Source organism: Callospermophilus lateralis, chromosome 7, assembly GCF_048772815.1.
Source record: "Callospermophilus lateralis isolate mCalLat2 chromosome 7, mCalLat2.hap1, whole genome shotgun sequence".
Lineage (NCBI taxonomy): Eukaryota > Metazoa > Chordata > Mammalia > Rodentia > Sciuridae > Callospermophilus > Callospermophilus lateralis.
The window spans coordinates 124,257,632-124,278,134 of NC_135311.1; the positions used below are offsets into that span (position 1 = coordinate 124,257,632).

At 35.7% G+C, this 20,503-nt stretch overlaps 1 protein-coding gene across 3 annotated transcripts in view; it reads left to right on the forward strand.

The window, feature by feature from the left end:
• The first annotated feature begins 740 nt into the window (after window positions 1–740).
• Window positions 741–20,503, forward strand: part of Eya3 (EYA transcriptional coactivator and phosphatase 3) — a 102,515-nt gene continuing 82,752 nt past the window's right edge. For all 3 annotated transcript variants that reach the window (XM_076860946.2, XM_076860945.2, XM_076860947.2), the window contains exon 1: window positions 741–825. The gene's annotated coding sequence lies outside the window, so the exon portion shown is untranslated. The remainder of the gene's footprint in view (window positions 826–20,503) is intronic.

The window sequence follows — 20,503 nt, forward strand, 5'->3', positions numbered from 1 at the left end:
GGGATTACAGGTATGTACCACCACACGGAGCTTTTTTCTCGATTTTTAATTTGTGAGTTTTAAAAAAAAATGTGATTTCTTCTCTTATTATAAAAAACCTCACTTCTATATCTAATACTGTGTGTGTAATTTTGGATTCTTTTTCTTAAAGAGGGTCTCCTAAATTGAATATACTTCGGACACAAAACCTGAATTCAACCTTGCCCTTTGTCCATATTTGGGTTGTAATGTAAAATTAACGAAGAATTAAAAAATTTTGCTTCTGAAGACAATGTGCAAGAACTGAGGTTAACTGTAAGCTCAATGCAATATTAGGAATAAACTATGGGCATAAAAAGATCATCTTGGTCTAGCCTCCAAGCGTCTTCCCGAACTTCCCACCCATTCTAACTCCCACAGTTTTTCTAAATCCAGCATTTCTCCTCACGTTCCCTTTAGGGAGGCAGGGATGACGTACATTTTAAAAAGACCTCCTTGAAAAAGAGGGCTGGTCTACTGTGGCTTAGCAGTGCAGCTTGGATCAGCTCAGCCTTCGCTACTCGACTCGAGGGCGCCGAGCTGGGCGTGACCGGGGGCGGGGCTCGCCAGGGCCGCGGAGTGGGCAGGGTCTAAGCACTTCCCCGCCCCCAGAGGCCCAACACACGCGCCCAGGGGCTTCTGGTCCGAACGGGGTGTGGATTGCGAGGTGACCCTGGTCGCTTACTTCCGGTTTCTAAGGATGCGCTTCCGGGTTACCCTAACGCCGCGGTTTCCTCCACTGTGCTGGTTCTACCGTGGGTCTGGACCGGTCCCCATGTCTTGCTGTGGGGCTTCTGCAGCCTTTGGGTGAGTCTCCGCTGCCAACAGGGTCTGTGCGCAGCCAGTTGAATACATCCTGTAGGAAGACGGGTCAAGAGTTCTGCCTTGGACCTTGTGGGTGGGGGGTCTCACCGCCTGTTCCTTGTCTCTGCTGTGCTTCCCTCATCTCGGCCCTTTTCTTCACGCTGGCCTCGCCTCTTTCACCTCAGTTTAGCCTTTCTTTCCTCAGCCTAACCATCCCTTTTAAACTCGGTTTCTTGTCTTTCGCCTGATCCACTGTCTGTCCGTTTTCCTCCTAGTCTCGTTTTAGCACCTTTCTTCCCCGACCCCTGAGCCGGGATTTCACTGTTCTTTCACCCAGCCGGACGGCCCACCTCCCCGTTGTGCTCACCCTCCTCCCCAGCGAAACTGAGCTTTTCTTAGATCCTAGATATCCGTCCCCCAACTTTCCTCACCTTTGACTCTTACCCCCTTCTGGGACTAGCAGATGACATTTGTGCTTCGCCGTAGCTACAGGAGGGCTTTGTCAAAGCCCCAACCTTGGAAGACTTGCCCAGCCTGGGGGAAGTTTTGCTTTCAGGCGCGGGGTTAGACTGAACTCTGGTAGCTTCCGTAGTTAAGAGAACAACAAAGGCGTTCCCAGTGCTTTGCTGGAGCTCGGTTTTGGGGCTCTCTCAAGTGCAGCTAACAGGTGGCAGGCACAGGGTTCTGTTGGCGGTTGGGCTTGTGTGATCTTGTTAATTGACAAGTCATGAGGAAGCTCTGTCAGTTTTGTGTTCGCTATCCCAGGAGAGTGGATGTGCACAGCTGAGGCAAAAATGCGGATGTTCTGGGACGGTCAGTTCTTGTACTGCATGAGCTTTACTTTGCAGACAGTGCTATGACAGAAGATGGAGTTTGTGGGAGATTGTTAGCCTCAAACTTATAGGTTTATTGTCAAAAATTTTTGTGTGTTTTTGTGATTGCCACGACGAAAGAGTTCACAATGGTAATTTCAAAGTAATTTTACTTGAATGCAGTATGCAGATATGTATCCTTATCATTGCTGCTTATACATTTTTTTCATTTTTATCATATTAATGTGTTTTCTGTTTTTCTTCTTAAGTCACATATTACAATAATTTTCATATTAAAATGTTCTAACGTGTTTTTTCTTTATCACTACCACCTTAGTCTTAAAAATATCTTTTTTCATTTTGAGGCATGTCATCTATCTTAAATTTCTTTGGAGGTTTTAAATTATCTATAACATGAAAGAACTGGATTTAATGATGGCTGGTATCCTATTTCTCAAATTTTGTTGTCTAAGGTACATTTTGAGGTACAGGAGTTGGATAATCTTTATTTTTGTTGCGTTAATGATGTATATCTAGCATTTGATTGCAAAGGTTTTCATTTGTGTGTGATCAGTTTCTGTGATCATATAAATTACACTCTAAAATTTAGTGTTTAAATGTGAACAGAACAAATACAACATTAGTATCTGCTTTCCTGTTGGCGGAGTTCTCCCTTATTACATGATACATATACATATGAGTGTGCAGAATAGACCTTAATTTATTCCAAAATTGGGCTTTACCTTTGCTTATTTTTAGCAAAGGACTTTGGAACTTGGCCTCCTTAGGCTAGATGCCACAAAGAAGAACCCTTTTGGTTGGCTATCAAAATGTAACTGCTGGGAGAAGCCCATTAGAAATTTGTACGTCCTCTCCAGCATCTGCACTGGAAACTAGCTTTTTTTTTTTTTTCAACTGGCCATCATTTCCCATCCTTAAAAACCTAACCCTAATGAGTATGGCTAACTCCGTTTGCTTCCTTACCTCTAGGTTTGTGAATATTGTTCCCCAAAGCCATGGCAACTCTGTAGATAGACCCATATTTGTGTTGATGCCAGACCATCTTTCATCTATTCTCATTTCGGAACTTTGTATTTCTTGAGCATGACTAAGTTTAAACCTATATAGATTTCTCCAGTTTACAGTTTCAGGAAACCACAGAGTTCAAACATACCCCTTCATTTTACCCATAAGGAAATCAGGGCTTAAAAGAATTGATATTTTTTTCCCAAGGCAACCTTCAACCCCAGTACTGGGGATTGAACCCAGGGGTCCTATACCACTGAACTATACCCCCAGCCGTTTAAATTTTATTTTTGAGACAGGGTCTCACTAAGTTGCTGATGCCATTTTCAAATTTTGGATGCCTTCTGAGTCTTGAATTCCAGGTGTGTGCCACTTTGCAGGCCCAAGATTTTTTGTTTGTTTTTAAGTAAAGAAGTCCTGTATATACACTCACTAGAGTAATGAATGAATTTTAGTTATATCAGAAGCTGTAAGATGGAGAACACAGTATATTATTTAATTGGTCATTTCAAATGTTTATGTCATAGGAATGAAGCTATTAGGATCAGAAATCTACGACACAGATTTTTAATCTGTGCCAAAATCATTTTGCCTTTAAAGAGGGACTAGGGAAGGAAACTGTTTTGTGCAGAGTAGAAATAGAAAAGTTTTAGGATTCTCTTTCTCTTTTGTTTTCTGAAATGACTTTGGCCTATTATGATATAAATTCTGCATAGAACCCACCAAGTGAAGTGAGCATTCTACATTCTCACTGTAGCAGTTTTTGTGCTGCTGGTCGTAGTCTAGAACACTAGACTGTTTATTGAGAAGCCTGCCCCTCTTACCTAACTATCAGCCCCTTCCAAATCACTGGAGACAGCTTAGTACCTGTGTCACCCCCCAACCCTGCACTCTGTCACTGAGCTACATTCCCAGCTCTTTTTGAGACTGGGTCTCACTCATTAGGTACTCCAGGCTGGCCTTTGCTCTAGGAGTGGCTGAAATTATAGGTGTATGCCACTGTGCCCGGCTCACTGTTAGTTGTCTATAGACATTTCTAACTTAGTTTGGTAAAGTCTTAGTTTGTAAATTCAGGAGCTCAATTTAAAACACATTTTTGGGGCTGGCACTGTGACTCAGTGGTAGAGCGCTTGCCTAGCATGTGTGAGAACTGGGTTCGATTCTCAGCACCACATATAAATAAATAAAGGTCCATTGACAACTAAAAAATACATTTCTGCATATTAGTTGTTTATTTTGAGTTGATAATTTTTTGGTTATTTTTTTACCATCTTTTTAGTACTGTGCTTATCTTACATCTTTTAATTTTTGTCCTTGGACCCTATGATGTGTTTTTTGTTTTTAATTTTTATTTATTTATTTTTTTAGTCATACATGACAGCAGAATGTATTTTGACATATAATACATACATGGAATGTACATACATCAATTATATTGTCTATTCTGCTGCCCTCCTATGATGTGTTTTAAGGAAGATACAGCTTTAAATATTTAAAAAACAAAATATACCTCCAACATGTCCTTACCGTTTGTGCCTTGCTGTATTGGGGTTTTTGTGATCTGCCTAAGCTGCTTCATGACTTCATCCTCTTTTGAAAGATTTTTGTGTACTACATATAACTAGAGGATATATTAGCTCATGCATGATTTAAATGGAAGAAGAGCTCAAATAGAAATATATATATTTTAAAATATTAGGAACAGTTTCTTCTTGCGATATGTCATCTAATTGGTTTATACCAAAGAGTTGAGTTGTTATATTTGTAGTAAAGTAGAAAATAAAATAAGTGGACTTTATCTTCTGATTAAAATATAAGTGCATGCTCCTATATAGTATGTATGGCTCAAATTATTCTATTGATAGGTATGCTTTGCTGTCAGAAAACAATAAATAGTGGAACATATCATCATCTTGATTTTTTTTTAAGTCCCATCAACTAAGTCCTATTAAAAGTAGAATTAATTAAGATATTTTCTGTTATTCATGGTAAATTAAAAAAAAAACATAAAACAGGACTTCATTTGTCTTTACTGTTTTCCCCTTTTGACTAGGCAAAAACATTTTGAATCGGAAAAGGAAATGTATAGTTCAAGTAATACTGACTTATTGTGAATAAGTTAACAGATCAGCCCAAGGCAGTCAGCATTTAAAATCTTAAAAGATCTTACTACAAGCCGAGTGCACACCTATGATTCCAGCAGCTCTGGAGGCTGAGACAGGAGGATTGCAAGTTCAAAGCCAGCCTCAGTAAAAGCAAGGTACTAAGCAACTCAGTGACCCTGTCTCTAAATAAAATACAAAATAAAAAAAAAGATCTTACTACAGGTAGTGTTGGATGCACTTTTAAGCTTGGTTATTAATGTTTATACCAGCTAGGTCTAGGTTTTATTTTCCTCCCTAGAAAATAATTATCAATAACTATTGTATCTTTGCAATACTTATTATTATTTATTATTATTTTTTTTTTAGTGACGAACACAACATCTTTCTTTCTTTCTTTCTTTCTTTCTTTCTTTCTTTCTTTCTTTCTTTCTTTCTTTCTTTATATGTAGTGCTGAGGATTGAACCCAGTGCCTTATCTGTACGAGGCAAGCGCTCCACCACTGAGCCACAACCCCAGCCCTGCAATACATTTTTAAAAATGTTTTTTAGATGTTGATGGACACAGTATCTTTATTTTATTTATTTATTTTTATTTGGTGCTAAGGATCGAACCCAGTGCTTCATGCGTGTGAGGCAAGCACTCTACCCCTGAGCTACAACCCCAGCCCTGCAATACTTTTTTTTTCAGTAAAATATAATTTGTATATTGTCAATTACAATATACATATTTAGGCTAGGTTCGTATGAACTAGATGACATTCTGTAGGACTGACAATTATATTTGAATCATTATTGTGTTAATTGAGATAGAATCTCACCATATTGCCCAGACTAGTCCTGAACTCTTGAACTGAAATGATTCTCCCACCTCAGCCTTCTAAGTAGGAGGAACTACAGAGTTTGCTACCACACCCACCTTGCATTTAAATTCTTAATTTGTTCGTATTGTTCATTTCAGAATTAAATATAAGAACATAATACCTAATTACAATTAAAGTAAAATCCTAGCCGGATGCAGTGGCACATACCTGTAATCCCAGCAACTCAGGGGATTAAGGCAGGAGGATCACAGGTTCAAGGCCAGCCTCAGCAATTTAAGACCTAAGCAACTTAGCAAGACCCTGTCTCAAAAAATAAAAAGGGCTGGAGAGGGCTGGGGATGAGGCTCAGCGGTAGAGCACTTGCCTGGCATGTGTGAGGCACTGGGTTCAGTTCTCAGCACCACATATAAATAAATAAAATAAAGGTCTATCAACAACTAAAAAAAATTTTTTTTTAAAAGGGCTGGGGATATTGCTCAGTTTTTTTTCTCTTTTTTGCTCCTGGTGCCTAAAAAGTAAATATAATCCTAAATATATATATATTTTTAAGCGCTGAGGACCAGAGAAAAAGTATCACTTCTTTATAGTGATGATGGCATGTAATTTTTAAGTTAGATATTATAGTTTTCTGTTGCTTTGAAAGCAGTGATTTCTCATCATTTGTGGGTTTTAAGGTTTTTGTGTGAATCTTCATCATAGCTAAGTATAAAATCATGTTCTTTCTTTATAGATACAATTAAATAATTTTCATTTGGGAAACTTTTTTATAACTGAACTGTAAAAATCCAGAGTGGTAAAAAAGTAAAAGAAACTATTTTTGGTTTACCTATTTTAACTCTGTGTGTGTGTGTGTATGTGTGTGTGTGTTAGTTATTGGGATCAACTGGCATTGCCCATTTGAGCTAGGCAGGCACTCCTCCCCAGCCCTATGTATTAACTCTTTTAATTCTTACTCCTATGAAGTAAGTACTATTTTTATTATCCTCAATTTACATATGAAGAAACTAAGACACAGAGGTTATATAACTTGCCCCAAAATAACAATTTAGATTTGAATTTGAATTTAGTCTTTCTGATATTTTTTTGTACAAAGGTTTACTACTTCAGTTATTTCTTTATAGGTTAAGGTTTAATGAAAATCAAATTTCTCTGAAACACAAAATAATATTCCTTTTGGTTGGGAACCTTAGAGGAAGGTTTTACCTCATCTTTTTATTAGTGGTGACTTAAGACAAATTGTAAACCTTTAGTACATGTATTTCTCTGATTTCAAAAAACATATATTAGAAAGCAAACTGATCAAATCCCTCCCCCTTTTAATATTGTTATCTTATGGAAATTACTTTGGAGTTTCTTGGAGAAATGGTAGTGTTCTTTTGTTTTTGTTTTTTGCTTCTGGGGATTGAATCCAGGGGTATTTCACAACCACAGAACCACATCCCAGCCCTTTTTATTTTTTATTTTCAGTCAGGTCTCACTGACTTGCTTATTAGGACCTCGCTAAATTGCTGAGACTGGCAATCCTCCTGCCTCAGCCTCCTGAGTTGTTGGGACCTTATACAGTGAAAAGGCAGTGTTTTTAATAAAATGCTCCCTTAAAGTTTTCATACATGTGTGTGTGTGTGTACACATATGTTTATTTTTACTGTATTTTATCTGCAGAATATTAAACATATAGTAGTCTTTAAATGCTAAAGTCTTAACGTTCTCTCAAATGAATTTAACAACTTTTGAGTAGATAACAGAAGACTGAAACTGAAATTTCTGACTTACCTTTGGTCTCATTTCCAGGTTTGAAAATTTGTGCAAAATTTAATCACACCATCTTTTTGGACTACCATGTCCTAAATACAGTAATATGTAGTAATATATTTAATTAGTGTAATAGTGTTTTTATTTTTACTTTAGGAAAAAGAAAACTTTTGCAATTGTGTACAATGAATCCAAATGCATTCTGCTGTCATATATACCTAATTAGAATAAATAAATTTTTAAAAAAGAAAAGAAAACCAAACTTTTCCAAAACCAGGTCCTCATTAAACTAAAAAATGCAAATAACCCCCATTTAGAGCTTAATAATGTTGTATTATTGTTTTGTGCCTTTATTATTTCAAATGAAAACATTTCAATTGCTGTCTGGGGGAAGAAGATGATTTTATATTAGTCTTGTACTCAGATAATAATACATTATTTTTCTGAATATTTTGAAGAGTTGAGAATCATGGAATCTGGTTAACAGAAAAATTATAATTCTAGTAAGAAGTAACACTTGATTAGAAATACTACTTATTTTAATTCTTATTTGTTAACTTCTCTTATTAATTCAGATATTAATTAAATGCACATTTTTTTTTTTAATAGTAGCTTTTGTCTTGACTTTTTCCCCCTTGGCTTTTGTTATGAAAAGTGAAAAAAGTAAGCTTTGCTGTGGTGACTTACTTGTTGGGCTTTAGATGTCCTTTACCTTTGCCTAAACATTCAACTTTTTGCTCAAATAAATTTTCTTTTTTATAAGAGGGTTTGATGATATTTTGTCTTTTAAATTCTTAATAGTTTTCTTTCATCTGAAATTTAATAATGTAGCAATTACTGAGTTTAGGAAAATTGGTTGGTTGTTGTGGTCAGTACTTTTAGAATGATTAGCTCTTAGGTAGATTATACTTTATGCTTTAGTTTCCATACTACTTAAAGAAGATTTAGGTCAGCTTCATCTGTTTCTTTCCTCCCCCTTTCAAAATAAGAGGAAACTTTAACACAGTGATATTAATGTTTTCTGACTAGATTGATGATATAAATTTGATAATCTGACTTTGCCGACAGCATGATCTAAAAATATGTGTGTACGAATTTTTGTCTTAGAATATGTCAGACTTTAGAGAACAATTTAGGATAAGAAAGAACATAAGGGGCTGGGCTCGTGGCTCAGCAGTAGTGTGCTCACCTTGTATGTGTGAGACCCTGGGTTCCATCCTCAGCACCACATAAAAATAAATGAATAAAATAAAGGTATAAAAAAAAGAAATAGTAAATAAATGTCTTATATTATAAAACACCCTAGTAATCATTGTGTTGGTACCTTACTGAATTTTTCTTTTTTACATTTAAAGATATCAAATTTAGGGAACATTTGTGATAATGTAAAGCAGAAAATTTCAAATCTGCTTTTTCTTGGTCTTCCTTGGCTATATGTTAGGTAGCAGTGATGAGATAATACTGACAGATTAAGTGTTCTTGGGAGTGAGAACTAGAGCTTGGCAGAGAATAGCCATGTCTCATATTTGGTGGCCATTAAATAGATGAATTGAAAGTATTTGCTTTATCTCATTTCCATATCACCTTTTAGGGGTGTGTGTGTGTGTGTGTGTGTGTGTGTGTGTGTGTGTATTTGATCAAACCCAGGGCCTCATACAAGTTAGGCAAGTTCTCTACCACTGAGCTACACCCCTGCCCTCCTGTTAGTATATTTTTAGTGTAGGTAACTTACATTAAGTGAAATTTTTTTGTGTTTAGGACTAAATCTTGAACTATTGATTCATACACAGATGTTTTCCCTTTTGTTCTCTTTCAGAGGCTTTCTTCAAATAAAACTAAAATTTATAGAACCACCAAACCTTTGTGTTTAGTTTGAAGTGGTATTTTCCTACTTTATTTGACAGGTCAGTTTTTTGTTTTTGGTAAAGTGACTTAAAGTTTTTTTGAACGTGACTTACTATAAGATGCATTTTACATTGTTAGTACTCATACTCACATATGTACATATTAGTATTTAAAATTGAAACAAGTTTTGTGAAACCATATTTATTTTTACTACTGATGTTACATTATAATATGTATATATGTATTTTTGTTTGTTTTGAGTACTAGGGATTAAACTCAGGCTTATGCACGTTAGACAAGCGCTCTACTACTGAGGTATACCTCAAGTTCCTAATATTTTTTATTGTATTTTGTCATATTGTATTTCATTTAAAACCAGCTGCTGGTCTTCATTCACTAAGTTGCTATGATAATTTAATAATGCAGTATACCAGCATTTCTAGTGACTGCTGTTTTTTTTTTTTTCCCAACATTGTCTTTTGGGAATTGAAATGCTTGATTTGCTAGTTTGTGTTGTTTGTTTGCTTGTTTTCTTTCCTGAAATGTACTTTGATTCTGATTCTGTAAAGGTTTTTTTTTTTTTTTTTGTACTGGGGATTGAGCCTAGGGGTGCTTAATCACTGAGCCACAACCCCAGGTGCGCGCCCTCCCCGCCCCCTTTTTAAAAATTCTTTTTACTTTGAGACAGGGTTTCACTGAGTTGCTTAGGGACTCACTAAGTTGTCCGTAAAGCTTTTAGCCTAAAAAATTGTAAACAGTTGAGAGAAAGAGGTGTTATTATCCTGATACTGTTCCTTTCATCACTTTACCAGATCTAGGCACATAAAAACTGGTAATCTAGAATTATGAGTTTGAAAATATTCAGTCTTATTCCAAGCTTCTGTCATTAGAATCCTTTGCTAGTTTCCATCTAACAGTCAATATTTAGGCCCATTCAGTTGCTTTTCACAAATATTGCTTCTGTTTTTTGGCATCTACTCAAGCAGTTAGTTATAAAGCTGCTTTATTCTACTTTTCTCCTGACTCCACCAAAGGTTTTGTAAACCAAGAAAAGAGGAATGAGGAGTGAAACGGTTAGTGTTTGTGGTCAGGCTAAAGTAACATTATTGAGGTTTGTTATGATAGACTGCATTTATTTATTGTCTCAGTTCATTTCTTGAAATCAGAGGGACAAAGAGATAGCAATAGCTATCCTAGTCTGTCCTAGCCATTAGAGTGAGACAGGGTCAGTAGGCATACTCTACTATTTTTACCAGTACCACCTCTTAACACTTAATGAGTGCTTACTATGTGCCAGGCACTATTTAAAACACTTTACTTGTATTAACTCATACTCACTTGGGAGATCAGAGAGAAGAGAATGAATAAAGAAAACTTGCCTTCTTTTCAGTATTTTCTCATTACCTGGCTGTTGGTGACTCCAGCGTGGCATATCACACATTTTCAGCTCATTTGGCTTTTAAAATCAGTAGTGTTGTCTGTGCTGTTCCATTATGAGGCAAGTTATGGTTTGAATGTTGAGGCTTTGAAGCTACCCTGCCTGAGCTTGAATCCCAGGTTGGTCACTTACTAAATATGTATAACCTTGGGCAAATTAATCTTTCTACCTCAGTTTTCTCATCTGTAAAATGGTGATGATACTAAATAGTATCTATCTTATAGATATTTTGAAAGGATTAAAATAATGTTATGTGAGAAGTACTTAGAACAGTGCCTGGCCCGTTAAAAAAGCATTCTATAAATGTTAGCTATTAATAGTATTGACTCACAGTTGGATCTCCTGAGACTGTGATTGTGATGAGTTCTGTGTATTTGCTGAATAACAGGATGTGATTGACATTTAATGATAAGCCCAGGAGTTTGAAAACATATTTTCTTTAGGACCTGGTTGGAAAGTTCTTATGTAGAGTTTTGGAATCAAAGCCAAGTGACAGAAGTTATCAGGCGTACAGGCCCAATTTATTTATTTTCTCACAGGAATCTCTTGTTATTTGGACCTTATCCTTGATAGTTCTAATATTTTGCCATTTGGAAAAAATCTGATAGGAACTAGTTAATGGATTGATTTTCACTGAAGACCAGATTTCTTTTCTGTTTAGCCTATGTTTTTTTGTAGCTGTGACCAATAGACCTAGCAAGAATAATTTTAGTGGAGAAAAAGTTTATTTAGTGCTCTCCATTTCAGGGGTCTCAGTTTATAAATGGCCACCTCCACTTCTTTGGGCCCAAGGTGAAGCAGAACATCACCGCAGAAGAGTGTGGAAGAGGAAAGTGGCTCAGGACGTGGATACCATGAAGCAAAGACAAAACTCTGCTCAATAAGGACAAAATATATACCCCAAAAGCACACCTCCAGGGACCCACCTCCTCCAGCTACACACTACCTGCCTACAGTTATCACCCAGTTAATCCTTATTAGGGTATTAATACACCAATTAGGTTAAGACTCTCATACTAAACTTCTTGTATTGTCTTATATTTGAGCTTTTGGGGGATACCTAATATCTAAACCAAAACACACATCATGCTTATTATGTCTTGCACTACTTTAAGAGTTTTATAGATATTAACTTATGCAGTCTTTATAACAAGTTATGAGAAAGGCACTATTACTATTCACATTTTACCAATGAAGTGAGTGAGGCCTAAGAAATTTAAATAACTAGTCTTAAGATCTTATACCAGGGATGGGATTGTAGCTCAGTGGTAGAGTGCTTGCCTAGCACTAGGTTCAATCCTCAGCAACATGTACAAAATAAAAAATAAATAAAATGAAGGTAATGTTTCAAAAAACACATTAGATTAAAAAGAAGAAGAAGAAGATCCTATACCATTCATTAATAGCAGAGCTAGTATGGACCTAAGTGGTCTGGTGCCCAGAGATTTTTTTTAATATTTATTTTTTAGTTGTAGTTGGACACATTAGCTTCATTTCACTTATTTATTTATTTATTTAATGTGGTGCTGAGGATCGAACCCAGGGTCCCGCATATGGGAAGTGAGCACTCTACCGCTGAGCCACAATCCCAGCCCACTCCCAGAGTTTATGCTCTAAAAATTCCTTATGCTTGCCAAATCTGCTTCTTGCCTAGATGAATTTTGTTGAAAAAGGTAAAATAATGAGTTGATAGTATTGAAACTATGAATGATAGCTTTTTTGTTTTATAGGTTTTTCGAAGAAATAAATAAGTTTAGAGAAGTATAACATTAGTAAGAGAACTGAACCTAGACTTGTGGTTCTTTTGACAGCTAAAAATTATATAATTTCAAAAGATTTAGTTTTACCATTAGTATAGTACATAGTAAATATTCAGATGTTCTTCAGTTTCAAATAGGATTGACATATAGGTAAGATAAAGAGATATATAGAATGTGAGAAAATAGATGAAATGTGGTACTTTTTTTCTGTATAATTGGAAGCAACACATTTCTAAGATATTTATGTTGGAGTATATCTCATGTGTCAGGCTACAACACCCACATAAAAAATAATGTGATCCTATTAAAAATGTTCACTTCACAGATTAAAGGATGAAGATACAAAGTTTCTGAGTTCTGTGGAGTCTGGGATGTGAGGGTAATCTGGCTGCAATATCTGTCACCCCATTGATCACCAGGATTGATTTGGTTGATGTGGCTGGCTAGGAGGGTGTTCCCTTCCTCTGTCACCTCTCTATGTGCCTTCCTTTCAAAGCTGTGCACTGGGTCAAAGAGTATGGCCTTCCCCAATAGAGGAGAACCATTCTTTGGTTGAGGGGATTATGAGTAGCTGTGCTCCCCTGCTAGAATCTCCAAATAAGTTCTCAAGTTTTTGAGTTCTGTGGAGTCTGGATCTTTAAACATTAGAGGAATTCTAATGTTCTGTGACTGACAAAATGACTAAAAACTGAAGGGAAGTCTGAGGAGTGCTGGAAGGAATGTAGTAGAAGAACTGTTGAGCTATTACTAAGATCACTTTGTAACAGAAAATTAAGATTAACCAGTTCCTTCTCAATATTTTTTAAAAATTTTTTTAGACGTAGATGGACACAATATTTTTATTGTTTATTTATTTTTATGTGGTGCCGAGAATTGAACCCAGTGCCTCATGCATGCAAAGCAAGCGCTCTACCACTGAGCTACAACCTTAGCCCCTTCTCAGTAATTTTTTTTTTTTTTTGCTATGGTTTTGGAATATTTTCCTGTGAAGCACATCTCTCTATTTTATTATTGAAAACTTGTGATGGAAAGTTTGTATTATTATTATTTTGGTACTACAGATTAAACCCAGAGCCACCTTCCCACTGAGCTTCATCCCCAGTTCTTTTTATTTTTTTATTCTGAAACAGAGTCTCCCTGTATTGGTGAGGCTGACCTTGAGCTTATGAGCCTCCTGCTTCAGCCTCCCAAGAAACTGGGGTTACAAGTATGCAACACTGCTGGCAAAATTTTGTGTTAATTTTTATTAAGGATATTTTTATTACTTCAAAGGATGATTTTCTAAGAAGTAATGTTAAAAATTATAAAAATAGTTCTATTCCTGATAAAATATCTTTCTTATTAAGATTTTGGTATAGTCTATATATATAACTTTCTCAGTATGTTCTGATGTATTCTGTTAAGTGTAAAGTTACTATAAATATCTCTACAGCTGACAATACCGCGACATGTTAGTCAGTCATGCTTCCCAAATAAAGTAGCCAGAAGAATTCACCAACTTTACCACAGTCAGTTGGCTGGCCTGTTTATTTTTGGAGGGAGCAGACCAGCAGCATGGTAATGGCTTAAAGTCATCAGTCAAAAGTACATCAGGGCATCTGCAGTGTAGGTGATGGTTTTTTTGTTTTGTTTTTTTTGCCATGGACATGTGTTTTATGCTGTTGGAAGCCTTGTAGAAGCTGGAAACCTCTCTTAGGATCACTATAAAGGGAACCTTGAAGGGAGGCCAGCCACGTATAGATTGCCTGGATGTTTGTGTCTGCTTCTGCATGACTATGAGTACTAAGGATTTTGAGTAGGTATGTTAATTATTTAAAAAAAAAAAAAATTTATATATATATATATATTTTAGTCATAGTTGAGCAAAATACCTTTATTTTATTTATTATTTTTTATGTGGTGCTGAGGATTGAACCCAGCACCTCACGCGCGCTGGGTGAGTGCCCTACCACTGAGCCACCACCCCCGCTCTGTATGTTAACTTTTAAAAGATGACAAAAGATGTCAAATCAAGAGATTGGCTTCAACTGATGAAATTTAAATTTTTTTTTTTTTAAATAGGAAACAGATTGGATTGATGGAGAAGCTAGGTGAAGAATTCACAGCAGAAAGTTTATGTAGAAGTTTCAGAAATGTACCAGACTCCAAGTAGACAAATATGAAGAATGGAAAATTTCTAGAGAATTCATCAGTTTCATGGCCCTTGCTCTCAGTGTTGAGCATCTGTTTGTCCCTGGTAAAGCCCAGGGAAATGCTTTTCAGACACATTGAACAATTTGCCTAGGGAAGGCATATATTTCCTTAAAGTCTATTCTTCACATATCATTCAGCCTATGTAAATCAGATCATTTCATTCTCTTGCTTGACAGCCCATGCCTGGTAAAAACTAGCCAATGGAAGGAACAGAATAAATCTGGAGCTTCTTTAAAGCTCCTTTCCTCAAGAATGTCATTATTGTATGAATCTGCTGGTTTCTTCAAAGACTTCATTCACAAGACCAACTATATTTGACCTGACTTGAAGGTCACCCAATATAAACAGCCTCCCCATCCCCTCCAAATGTTCCCTGAAAACAATTAAAAGCAAGTGTTTAACATCTCTAGTGCCTGTGATGGTGAGTAACAGTTGGGCAAACAACAGGCTAATTCAAAAACCTGAAAGGAAAAGCTGGGGAATGAGATTACCTTAAGGGAATTTGTAAGACTGTTAGATTTCTGGGAATCTAGAAGACTGTTCATATGTGTGGGGCTGTATATATGCTTAAAAAAGACCAAAGAAGGCCCTAAGCTGTCAATTGTGGTTGATCTTGAGGTTCTATGCAAGCAGCAAGTGAAGGCTAACACAGTTAGAAACTGTTTGACTATGTTAAAGATGTGCCCTAACATGTGTTAGGAGCCAATCAGTACAGACTGGAAGACTTACTAGTTCCAGCCACCCTAAGGAAATCTCTTAGGTAACCATTAACTAATGGCAGAGACTTCAATGACTACATATGACAAAGAATCCAAACTTTCTATAATTAGTTCAGATTACTAAAAGAAAGAAACAATAAGCTGTAACAACAACAAATACTGGATAGAAGGAGAATCTGATTTCTTGAGTTGTCCACATTATATTATTTATGCCTGGTCTTCAGAAGAGTTTTATAAGACCTGCAAAGAAACAATAAAACATGTGCCCATATTTAGGAAATACAGCAATAATAGAAACTGTCCCTGAGAAAGCCCAGTTATTGGACTTAACTAGGCAAAGACTTTAACTAAAGGAAACCATATCTAAAGAATTAAAGGACAATATGAGAACTATATTAGTTTGCCCTACTACCACAGACTGGGTGACTTAAATAACAAATTTATTATTTCACAGTTCTGAAGTCTAGAAATCTAAGTTTTTTCTATTTTTTAAGTGATTATCAATATCTGCTTTAGGTGTAATTGTTTCTGAATGATTGTTGTATAGGTCTCTAATAATTTAAAGTGGTAGGATTATTCTGTCACTACAGTCACATTTAAAATAATAAGAATTTATAAAATTTGACCTTATTTAAGTCATCTGTCTAATGGAAAACTCTTCTGTTATGATGATATCAGGTAATATAGTTTACATTTTAAATCTCTTTAGTCATAAATAAACTGTTGATCCAAGTTTGTTTATAATTTTATTAGCCAGTGTTTCAAATCTCTGTACTCATAAATAAACTGTTGACCCAACTGTTTATAATTTTGTTAGCCAACATGTCAGATCTCTGTACTTAAAAACTGTTGGTCCAGCTGTGTTTATAATTTTATTTATTTGTATTATAGTCATTTTTTTTTGTACTGGAGATTAAACCCAGGGGTGCTTAACCACTGAGCCATATCCTGAGTCCTAGCCCTTTTTATTTTTTATTTTGAGACAGAGTCTCGCTAAGCTGCTCAGAGCCTCACTAATTTGCTGAGGCTGGCTTGTGTGTGAACCTCCTGCTTCAGCCTCCCGAGCTGCTGGTGCCACCATGCCTGGCCAGTCATAGAATTTTATCAATTTCATATGTGATTTTCTTCCTAAAAATTTAATTCATTATAATTTTTGAGGTATAACTTACATACAGAAAATTCTTCTTTAAGCATACATATGTGAGTTTCAAAAATGCTTTTAATTGTATAACTGCGCCACAGTGAAGATACAGAATAGTTATATCATCCCCCCAAATTTCCCTTTTGCATCTTTGTAGCCTACTCTTCCTCCATCCCTATCACCTGGCAACCACTCGTCTATTTTATATTCCTGTAATAATATCATATAAAGAATGTTATATAAATGGAATTTAAAACATGTAGACTTGAGTCTGGCTTTTTCTACTTAGCATAATGTATCTAAATTGTTCTGTAAATTGTGTTGCAGTAGTCCACTGTATGGCTATACTACAGATTGTTTATCTATTTACCAGTTTGAAGGATATTTGAATTATTTCCAAATTTTGGCATATATATATAAATATATATAAAAGCCACTGAAACACACTGAAATGATTTCCTTTCACTTAGGTAGATACCTCTGAGTGGGATTACTGGGTTTTACAGTAAAAGTATGTTTACCTTTATAAGGAACTGCCAAACTGTTTTCCATAATTGTTGCTCTGTACCATTTTACATTCCTATCACCAGAGTACAGTTTCTTTTTTTTTTTTTAATATTTATTTTTTAGTTATTGGTGGGCACAACATCTTTGTTTGTATGTGGTGCTGAGGATCGAACCCGGGCCGCACGCATGTCAGGCGAGCGCGCTACCGCTTGAGCCACATCCCCAGCCCAGCAGAGTACAATTTCTAATTGTACATTATTCCAGATGTACAGAGTTCTTATTGCCCTACATCCTTGACAGCACTTGGTCTGTTTTATTTTAGCCATTCTATTAGATTTGTTAGTAGCATCTTTAAATAAGTTTTTTATTTTGGAAAAGTTTTAGATTTTCACAGATCTTTCAGAGATAGAAATTTTACCCTTCATTTATTCCCATCAAATTTACCTCTTGTTAGCATCTGACTTAAACATGGCACATTTGTCAATAAACATTGATACATTACTATTTAGTAGATTCCAGACTTTATTCAGATTTCACTACTTTTTCCGTAGTGTCCTTTTACTATTCCAGAATTCAGTTCAGGATACTTTGCATTTAGTGTAATTTCTCTATTTCACAGTGCTTGGAATATCATGTACTTTTTTTTTTTTTTTTTTTTTTGAGACAGAGTCTCACTAAATGCTTGGAGTGTCATTAAATTGCTGAGGCTGGCCTTGAGTTTTCATTCTCCTGTCTCAGCTTCTCCAGTTCTGCTTATGGCTATACTTTTCTTTTGATGAATGAACTTGTATCATTCTTTTTGTGTTGCATTGAGGAGATTCCAGAGTTTGGGATTGCTAGTCTCTAGATTGGATCCTCTTATTTAGGCAACCAGAAAACAGTAGAAAGAACCTCTGGGAAAATTGCCTCAATTAGGAGTTTTTTTGTTTATTTTTTCCAAGAAAATTAGTAAATTCCTAAATATTACCCTTCACATTTACTTTGCTTTTGTAGATGAAATTAGCTAATGCTTTATGTTTTCATTGTTTTGATATGTACACTTTGGTGTTAAGTTAAATAGTATATTCAACACTGACATGAATTTTTGACACATAGTGACCAAAAATAATTATTATTTCTTTCAGAATACATCTTTATAACTTGGCATAATATGCTATGGATTCTATTTCACTGTTTTTCTTCTGGCTCAATATAGTCTATGGATATTTTGTTTAGAAAGAATTTTAGGGCTTTATTCAAGACAGACAAAAAAGAAACATAGTTCCAAAGAAAGAAATACATGAGAAAAAAAAAAGTCATTTGTTGTAGAAAAGTCATAGTTTTCTAATGACAAGAATTCTGATTATTTAGTACCATCCTTTGATTTGTTTGTTTGTTTGTTTATTTTTGTGGTCTTGAGGATTGAATCCAGGGCCTAGCATATGCTAGGCAAATGCTCTATCTCTGAACTACATCCTCAGTCATTTTTTAATTTTATTTTGAGGTGGAGCTTTCTAAATTGCCCAGGCTGGCCTCGAACTTGTGATCCTCCTGCCTCAGCTTTTGGAGTAGCTGGGATCACAAGCATATTTATCAATAGATAATTTGTGTGTGTAATGGGGGTTGAAAACACGGGATTGAACTCAGGGGCATTTTACATTTACATTCCAGGCCTTTTTATTTTATTTTGAGGCAAGATCTTGCTAAGTTGCTGAGGTTTTCACTGAATTTCTGAGTCTGGCCTTGAATTTACATTCATCTTGCCTCAACCTTCTGAGTCACTAAGATTACAAGCCAGCTTTTATCAATATTCTTAGTACAGTGCATAGCAGTGTTACAGAATTAACAACTGTTTAGTAACTGCTTTTGTGGAGAATGGCAAGGTGACTAATATGAAAGTTATGTAAAATTCAAAACAAAATATGAACTTCAAGTTAGAAAAATACAGTCTTTAATCTTGTACCATAGTTTGTCTAAGATTAGTGGTTAAGAGCAACCAGCCAAAGAGTACTCGTGTATCTTTGAGATTTAACTCTAGCAGTAAATTTATTTCACAAAACATATCAAAAAAAAAAATATATATATATATATCTTGATATTAAGTGCTGTCTTATAAGTAATGGTTCTTGAATTTGTTCTCAAGACATTGGAAATATCTGTAAGACTTTTCAAGATCCATGAAGAACCCATAACTGCCAAGTATTACTATTACTTGAGTATTTCTTCTACTGCTTAAATTTGGGTTTGACCCAGAGTGAAAGCAGGAGAATGCTAACTTTGGAGTTATTTTACAGTTCTATTACAGAGGCAAACTGGAAAGTTTTTGGTTGTTTTATGTTCATCCCATTTTTCTTAATGTTTGGAAGCTCCTTTTTAACTGTATGTACACTCATGTTCTCTTTTCTTTACATATTTTTCTTCATTTCCCACCTTTGTTTGCAGCTTGTGTATTTCATTCAATGGCCAGGAGATGGCCAACAATCCCAGGCAAAGAGGTAATAGCAAAAAACAAACCAAAAATACAAATTTTTTCACTAAATGTGTTAATTCCCTGTGTCTGCTCTACTACTGAGCTACATCCCCAGCCCTTTTTTGAGACAGATTTGCTAATTTGCTGAGGCTGGTCTGGAATTTGCCATCCTCCTGCTTCAATCTCCTGAGTCATTGGGCCATATTCGGAGGCTTTAAACAACAGAAATGAATTCTCTCAAAGTTGGGAAGGCTAGAAGTCTGAGGTGCTAGCAGGGTGACACTCCCTTCAGAGGCTGTAGGGGAAATTGTTCCTTTTCTCTAGCAGCTTCTGGAAGAGACTGCTTGCCATTTCTTGATGGTTATCACTCCAGTCTGTTCATCTATACATGCCTTTTCTTCTCTGTGTATTATATTTATATCCTTTCCTTTATAAGGTCACCTGTAATGGCATTTAGGACCTACCTAGATAATCCAGAATAATCTTGTCTCGAAATCCTTAATTATATCTGCAAAGACACTTTTCCAAAATAAGGTACCATTCTCCTCTCTGGACATTAGAATGTGGACCATCTTTGGCCGGAAATATATTTTGTGATAGCTATGTGTATGTGTTTGGGGAAGAAGATTCTCCCTCAGTAAACCTCTTTCTCTGTCCTCTTGCCTTTCTTCTCCTCTCTTCCTTCTCTTGATGCGTTCTCTTTCTTGTTTAATTTAAAAACTTTAGCCAATTAAAAGGGAGAAATGTAAAGGCTCTTAACCCAGAGTAATTTAGTTTGTATGATCCCTTGTTATTATTCATGTGACATTAAAATTTTATTTGAGGGGCTGGGGATATAGCTCAGTTGGTAGAGTGCTTGCCTTGCATGTACAAGGCCTTGGGTTCAATCCCTAGCACCACACACACACACACAAAAGAAATTCATTTGAAATATTTTATTCTTTGCTTATATTTGAAGGGAACTTTTAGTTAACACAGACTTCAACATGATATTACTTGAATTAGTTTTAACATTGTAAAGAATCAAAGTTATGACTTAGACATCCCTGATGAAAATGGGAAAAGTGAAGATTTGAGTTTTTGTGCCTCTAAGTATTTTGAAGGCTTTTGTTT